The following is an 8,655-nucleotide window of genomic DNA, read 5'->3' as shown; positions in this document are numbered from 1 at the left end:
GAGACAGAGAGAGAGAGAGAGAGAGAGACAGAGAGAGAGAGAGAGAGAGCGAGAGACAGAGAGACACAGAGAGAGAGAGAGAGACAGAGAGAGAGAGAGACAGAGAGAGAGAGAGAGAAAGAGAGAGAGGGAGAGAAAGATAATTGACTGTGTCAATCAGAGATGGAGGCTGAGAAGCCCAGGTTCGATATGCTACATTAACCACACGAAAACTGTTGTCTGCCGCATAAGGACAGGGGCGTGTTGTTTCTATGGCGATCATAATTGTACATTCCTCATCCCCAAGCTACAGGGAGGACTTGCTATTGCAGCCTGCCTTTCAAGGTCCAGAACCATATGGCCGTGATAGTGTGTTTGGATCCAAGAATAATTTTATCCTGTGTAATCAGAAAATGAGATTCATGTAGGCAGATGGATAGATACGGCTATGGAATAACCCCTCTCTCTCTGGGCAGAGGAAAAGCCTGTCTCGAGCGATTCAGAACATTATACAGAATTACTTTTGATCTGCCAGTCTGTCAATATCACCCTCAACAGTGGGTGTCACTAAACAGCCTCTACATATCATCATACATTCTGAGTGGTGTGATGACATGTAATCGTCTATAGTCTGAGGTTTCTGAACAGTGGTTTGTGTTCTCAGCGTGCTAATTGCACTGCACTGACAGTAAAGGCAAGGCAAGTTAATGTGTATAGCATACAACAGGGGCAACTCAAAGTGCTTTACATAGCAATAACAAGACGTGACGTTAGAATTATAAGGTTCTATCTCCATTTTTGTAAAAAATATAGTTTTTTTACATAATCTGATCCATTAGGTGTTTATTAATGTCTGTGTGGTTTTTTAAAATGTTGATTTTTTTTGGTTAGTAATTAATCAAATACAAAGGTTTCATCTCACCAAACATAATGGAATGTAAAAACGTTGACGCTCAATATCTCTGAACTACCCTAAACGGAGATAGAACCTTATCATTCTAAGCTCACGAAGAATAGATACATATATAGAGAAAATAAATAGATAAACATTTAACAATATAAAAAGACAGTGAATAAAACGATCTAGATAAAAGTGTTATTACTGCAACTGTATTCAACCGCTATCCTTCCCGATATAGCGTGGGAGGTTGCAGTAGTGTTGAGCCTCTATCTTGCGCGATACGGTTGTACACAAATGCTGTTGTACGTGTTATTGTGTTGTATGGCAGATTGTGTAAGAAGGCAATACTGGAAAAAGCAAAAATGCCAAGCGTCATCACAAACTAAATATCAAAAGGCATCTGGATGAATTGCATAAAAATAGTTCAAGTTCAGGTCAGGTCAGACCTACCATAGATTAGCCGTCCATAGACTCCACAGTAAGCATTTGGAGCTAACAGACAAAATACATATACTAAGCCTCAAGCCTGCAATAATTGTAGGAACTAACAAAAACAAATCAACGTGGTAGCTGTAGTGATTTTATCTACAATACCAATTCAGATCAGACCGTTGAGGAAGCTGTTGAGCTTCAGCATCTGTCTGCACTGTAGGGAGGGAGGGAGGGCGGGAGGGAAGGAAGGAGGACCATGGAGGAAGGGTAAAGGGGAAGGGAGGAAGGGAGGAAGGAAGATGGTGCAGTGAGGGCAGATGGAGAGAGAGGGGTAGGGAGGGAGGAGGAGGTAGGGAAGGAGGGGGGATCAGGAAGGGAGAGGAGAGAGGGGCAGGGAGGGAGAGGGAGTGAGGAGCAGGGAGGGAGAGGGAGAGAGAAGCAGGGAGGGGTGAGGGGTGAGGGTGAAGGCAGAGAGAGGGAGAGGGAGTAGGTATGGAGTAGGGGGAGGGAGGAAGGAGGAGGGAGAGGGAGTAGGTAGGGAGGTCGGAAGAGGGGGATGCGGGGAGGGAGCAGGGGGTAGGGAAGGAGGGGGATCAGGAGGGAGAGGAGAGAGGGGGCAGGGAGGGAGAGGGAGTGAGGAGCAGGGAGGGAGAGGGAGAGAGGAGCAGGGAGGGGTGAGGGGTGAGGGTGAAGGCAGAGAGAGGGAGAGGGAGGTAGGTATGGAGTAGGGGAGGGAGGAAGGAGGAGGGAGAGGGAGTAGGTAGGAAGGTCGGAAGAGGGGGATGCAGGGAGGGAGCAGGGGGTGGGGTAGGGAGGAGGAGGGAGCAGGTGTGGAGGTAAGTAGGGAGGGAGAAGGCAGAGGGAGGAGGCAGGGAGGAAGAGGAAGGAGGCAGGGAGGTAACACTGAGGGCGGACAGTAAGAAGTCTCAGAAGGCCTCATTAAGAGAGGAGGCGCCATCCTAACAAGCAGCCGTGTCTCCGGTGAGCCTCGCTCCTCTCCTACTCTCCTAGAATCCACATGCTGCAGGGTAAACCAGGTGGTACCCTACACAGTACCTGGCTGCAGAGTAAACAAGGTGTATCACGACGGTATCCTAGCCATTCTCTCTTCAACGAGATCAGGAAGTACAGAATGATGATATCAATTCATAAATATACCCTATACACTCAGGGCTGGTTTCTCAGACAAGAGACAACGGTGTTTCTTTTTCGTCCAGGAATAGGCTTAATGAGCACACCCCGAACCATCATCTAGCCATGGTTAGACTCAACTCTCAGACAGTTCTGCTAAAGGTTAGCAAAGGTCATAATGAATTTGACAGAACAAGGTCCGTTGTGGAACGCACTAGGCATGTTGAAGGGGAGATAGACATTGCTGTGTTCATGTTACTGTAGCATAGGCACTTAAAAGCACTTATAAGCATGTTCCCAGAAAACCAACCCATTGACGGCTGTCGTTGTCGTTGTCGAATTATATAGCAATTATATAGCAATTACGATGAAGCTCAACGACAGCTGTCAATGGGTTGGTTTTCTGGGAACATGCTTAAAGCGTGCCGATGCTACAGTAACATGAACACAGCAATTGCTCCATACAGTAGATGTCCTAATGCTCCCAGAGTAGTTTCTCATACACCTTTCATTTATAGAAAGTACTTTGGATCAAATTTGATCTTACCCGTGTCGTACGTAGAAAACTACGTCAACGTAGTGATTTATAACATTTCAACGTGAGTCAATTTGACCGTGGAAACGATCGTAGCTCTACGTCGGGTATTGACCTTGCGTACGCACATTACCTACTGGTTATGCGGAGTTATTACAGGCATGTGAGCCGCACTGACTATACTGTAATTCATGCAAAGTGAATGTGGCTCGTAATAAAATTAACGATGTTGTTATCAGCCGAGAAAATGAGTTTAATTCAAGATTTAAAGGGAACTGATGTTTATGATTGTATTTCAGTCTTCCTTTATATCCCTCCGGAGCTGTCTATCTCCGCTTCAACATGCCTAGTGCGTTCCACAACGGACCTTGCCCGGCCACCCGCTAAATTATAATGGATTATTATTTTCACCTGATAAGAATAAGACCATTATATTATTACAGTATAGGCAGCACTCAAGTTGAGGGGGGATGAGGGGGGATGGCATCCCCCCTGAAATAAAAACGGTCAAAATCATCCCCCTTCTAACACTGCCATCCCCCCTTTCCATCCCTTATGTCATTTTATCAATGAACGTGGTATTACTGCTATTTCAACATTTAGTTTTGCGCATATTGAGTAAAATACTGTGGGCGAGGAGGCATGCACACATGCAATGACATTTTTACCAAGTTACGAAGTCACTGACGCTAAAGGGATGCTAAAATTGTCCTCATATGATAAAATCCACCACCTCCCCTGATTTTCTTTTACAACTTGAGTATAAGCATTTGCCTGGTTAGTTGTCATGATCAAACGTTAAGCCACCCTTCTCTGCCCTCTCCCGCTTCCAGACAAACGCCTACCCTATATTATAGCACTTGGCTTAATTCAGCCGCTATCACAGGGCGTTAATACAAACCTCATTCACCTGCGTTCAATTGAAAGTATATTTGGTATTTATAAAAGGAAGCGCAGCCCGTTTTATAAATAATGCTTACGTCCGTTTAGAAAAATGTGCTTACGTGAAAGTCAAAGATGACGTTCAAGTACTTTTTTTTTTATAAATGAGGCCCCTGGTCTGTCAGTGTCAGCCACCATCTATTGGCCTGCACAGGTTTCATCTAAAAAGGTTTCATTAGTCCAGTTGATGAAAGGTCTATAAGGGGAGGTAAGGGGTTGGGCGGTGGGAGTGTGGGGGGCGGTCTCTCTCCTAGACCTGCCGCCACAGTCACATTTAATGGGCCTGTGCCTGCAGAATGTGCTCCACGCTGAGATAATTGAGGAGAGATTTGAATTCTCTGGAGGGCGACTCTTCTTCTTTCAACCCATTCTCTCTCACTCATTCTGTCAATCTGTTCTACAGGTTCTGTCTATCTCTGTACACTGACGTTCATTTGGACATTCAGTCAGAGAGCCTGGAATGGCTTTTACATGTCCTTTACCTGAGATAGTTTATCATCATGTCATGCAGAACTAAACGTGTGTGTGTGTGTGTGTGTGCGTGTGTGCATGCGTGCGTGCGTGTGCTTGGTGTGTGCATGTGGGTATGTCTGTGTGTTTGGTATATGTGTGTGTGTGTGCGTGCGTGTGTGTGCGTGCATGTGTGTGTGCGTGCGTTTGGTGTGTGTGTGTGTGTGTGTGTGTGTTTGGTGTATGCGTGTGAGCTGTGACTGTTCTGTGTAGCCTAACTGTGACTAAAGGACTTCCGTTGTCTCTCGGGGGAGTATTGTCTCACACCAGCTCTGGCAGTGCATCAGGGGAGATAGAGAGAGGGAAATGTTCCCTGCTTTTAAGCATCATCAATCTCTGGACTGGCAACAGCCGATAAGGCCAGGATTTTCACAGAGGACTTATTTGTTCAGATATAGGAGACGGATAGAAACCTTCAGAAACATCTGGCAGAACTACAGATGTATGGTGGGGATGTAGGATGGTCAGAAGGTCAAAGATCACAAGGACCAGTCCACCAACTGTGGCTTTATACTGTGTGTGTCTAAGGTCATAGAATAATGTAGCATTACTGTAAAAATGTATCCAATGGCATACGATGATGACAGCACATAATATATAAAAATCGCCTTTTGACAAAGAAATATGTCATTATCCCGATTGTCCCTGTGAAATGACATTCCATGGATGTTGGATAGAACATACTGTTGTGATATCATGAAAATGGTACTCTGTAACTAGATCATGATGGATACTCTTGGCTTTGCCATCGTATCACAGACAGCCTTGCTCCCCAGAGCAGCTTGGGACATACTGGGGGGGAAGGAATACACTGGATACAGGTCCAATACACCAATACACCAATTACTGGCCAGTCAACTTATAATGAGCTCCCAACATCAGCTAATGCAAACACAACTGGTATGTTATTATTCTTTTTTGTTTTGCTTGTTGTTGTGACCTATAGTCCAAACATACGTACATGTGGTAGGGAAACAACTAGGCTATAGCGCGTTGGTGGCCTGGGGTGGGTATGTGGAGGAGATGGATTGGAAGGAGTTGTGGTTGTTTGGGGTGGTGGGTAAGAAGAAAGGGTGTAATGTGAATTTGTTGAATTATGTATTGAGTCACGGGAGGTATGCGATCAGGCCGAGAAGGAACGTGGCTCATTATGAAAAGAGGGCGGTGGATGTGTGGGATGTGTTTAAGGCTCTGGTGAGAAGGGATGTGGGGGTGATAAGGATGGATGTGGAGAAGGAGACATTTGAGAAGGTGTTTGGGGAAGGGAGGAGCACCTCTGTAACTGTGGGGGAGGATGGAGGGTTGGTTTATGATTTTGAATGAATTGTTGTGTTTGTTTTATTGTTTTTTTTGAGTTGATAGGGGGCTGATGCCTTCCTATGTATTGTTATGTGTAAATAATGTAAATGATACATTTTTTATAATAAAATATATATTAAAAAAGTGGTCTAGCACCGCAGTCTACAGTGCACACATATTTATGCCCATGTCAGCATGAGTTCGAATCCGGCCCATGCCCTGCTAACATGCCCTCTCTACCTTCTTCTCCTTACTTTGTCTGTCTTCACTATGTCTGTCCAATAAATAAAAAATGAAAAATATGAGTGGGACTGCCCGACTCAGACTTTGAAGTTGATTCAACTACTGTATTTACAAGAGATCATAAATAACTGCCACTAGCTGGGATATCTGCCAAGGGGATGTCTACTGTGCAGTCTACAAGCCTGAGTCATCGCTCTGTTCATATAAACAATACTAGATCACTGTTTACACTGTTTGGTTTATTAGGCTATGGTTAGAGCTGGCCACACTGAATCAGAAAACCGATAAAAAACATATACGTATGAAATCTGATTTGATATGTGGAATTCAAGCGTGACTTTTGAAACAACCTAGCAACTCAACAATGTAACCTAGCAACTCAATACCAAATCTTGTGTCTAATTGACTAAATGGACGAAGTTGAACTCCTTCTTATTTTTTTGGGTCCATAAAAAAAATCCATGATGTATGAAATGGACACGGACAAACCTTGTCTGTTTGTCAACAGATGACTTTGTCAACAGATGATTCCCATAGAGAAACAATTCGTGAGCTTAGAATTATAAGGTTCTATCTCTGTTTAGGGTAGTTCAGAGATATTGAGCGTCAACGTTTTTACATTCCATTATGTTTTGTGAGATGGAACCTTTGTATTTTATTAATTACTAACTCAAAAACATTTTAAAAATAATACCACACAGGCATTAATAAACACTTAATGGATCAGATTATGTAAAAAACTCAATTTTGACAAAAATGGAGATAGAACCTTATAATTCTAACGTCACGAATTGTCTCAATCCATAATTAACGGCTAGCATCGCTCGATGTGGCCGGGGCCTCAGGGTCAGGGCTTTGGATATTGCTTCAAGAACAGTGTCTCAACTAAAGAAACATGACATGACTCTTTCTAGTGCCATACTAGTCACACACTCATTGTTTAACATAACATGGTACTCATTTAAGATTGTTATTTATAATATGCCATGAGTCTGTGCGAGACTCTGGAGGGGGATATCAGTAGTGGTGCTAGCCATCAACAGGGTGGTAGAGCAGGCGTCTAATGATCGCAAGGTCGGCAGATCGGCGGTTTGAACCCCGGCTGACCACATGTCGAGGTGTCCTTGGGTAAGACACTGAACCCCAAATATATAATATATAATTATATAAGTCAGTCCATTTAACAGCAGCAGTAGGGACTTCAGAGGAGTGACACAGCCATGAAGAGGACCTTAGAGAGACCATATATCTATATAACACGCACAACTCAGAGTGAGGTAATGGATTCTGCACAACATCAAAGGACGGTCATTTCACCTTTCAAGTGCTGGTAGCATGCATACTCAAGCATGTATTTACATTGTAATTACAGATGCAAAGCGATTTGATTGTACAGTTTGCACACGCAACAATGCTAACAACAGAAAGAGTCAACAGAGCAGTTCATTTTCACTAAAAGGTCATAAAACTCTGGTCACGTGACTTGCTCCTCACAGCTGCTTCTGGGTAATGGGCGCTTAGTATTTGTTACCTAATGACCTCCGTCATTACTAGTGTGTTACCAGCACTTACAGGCCCAACCCCTCAAAAGATTTAAATCGAAGGTAAAAAAACGTCATGTTTTGCAACAGTTATGATTAAACACTAACACTTCCATCCATTTTATACATTTCTATTAGGCCTATCTTATTCATTATCTTATTAAATGTTTATTTATCTCTCTCTCTCTCTCAAAGAAAAAAAATAATATATATATATTCGTATCATTTTTTAATCTGTTTACAATTTTTTTATGCTGTATGTAATGCACTTTGAATTGCCCCTGTTGTAAGAAATGTGCTATACAAATAAACTTGCCTTGCCTTGCCAGTGTCTCTTTTTGCATGACTGGATTGTGTGCTTGCTGGCCTTGGGGTTGTTGTGACACCACGGTTTGAGGGTCCCAGGTCATAGCCTACAGCCTCTTAGGTTGCATGAATACATAAAAGGTTAATCTGAATCAGGAATGCAATCCTGGGGATACCATCGGGAGACTGCAGCTGGTGCCAAAAAACCTGTTTCCCCATTGAATCAAATGTAAAACTTTGTATTCCATCTGGGCCAATAAGACTGGACGGACTGTGATTTTGGTTTCTATTATGTACTGTTACTGTAAATGTAGTACTTCTCTGTGGGATATGTTTTTAATGGCCCACAAGCCACATCTGAATATATATGTATATCATTTGTTGTTGTTTAGTTTTTTTACCAAATTTAAGACAGGTCACAAGCATACATGCACATCCAAGGTGCGCACGTGTCGATGAGCATGTGAACCCGATACAGATCAAAACATGTTTGAACTCTTTTTTACTTAAGCAACGGACTGCATCTGTTTTGGAACCATGGTTCATTTCATGGTTGGTTCCACAATCAGATGTCATCTGGGTTACCTCTCATACAGTACAATGACAATGTATGTCAATTAGCGTATTATTTTTCACTCTTTTTCTCTCTTTACAGTTTGCATTTAAGGATACTTATCTGTGGTTTGATTGGGTTTTCTTGTTGTTTTCCACATGGGTACGCTCATTGTATTTCTCAGTCAAAATTGTTCAATATCAACACAGCATTATGTTCATCCTCATCCTCACCAACATTATCATCATCAACGACATCATCATGGTCTTGATCACGACTGCTG

The sequence above is a fragment of the Nansenia antarctica genome (genome assembly GCF_963989245.1).
Source record: "Nansenia antarctica genome assembly, chromosome: 19".
In the NCBI taxonomy this organism is placed as follows: domain Eukaryota; kingdom Metazoa; phylum Chordata; class Actinopteri; order Argentiniformes; family Microstomatidae; genus Nansenia; species Nansenia antarctica.
This window is presented reverse-complemented; position numbering follows the sequence as displayed.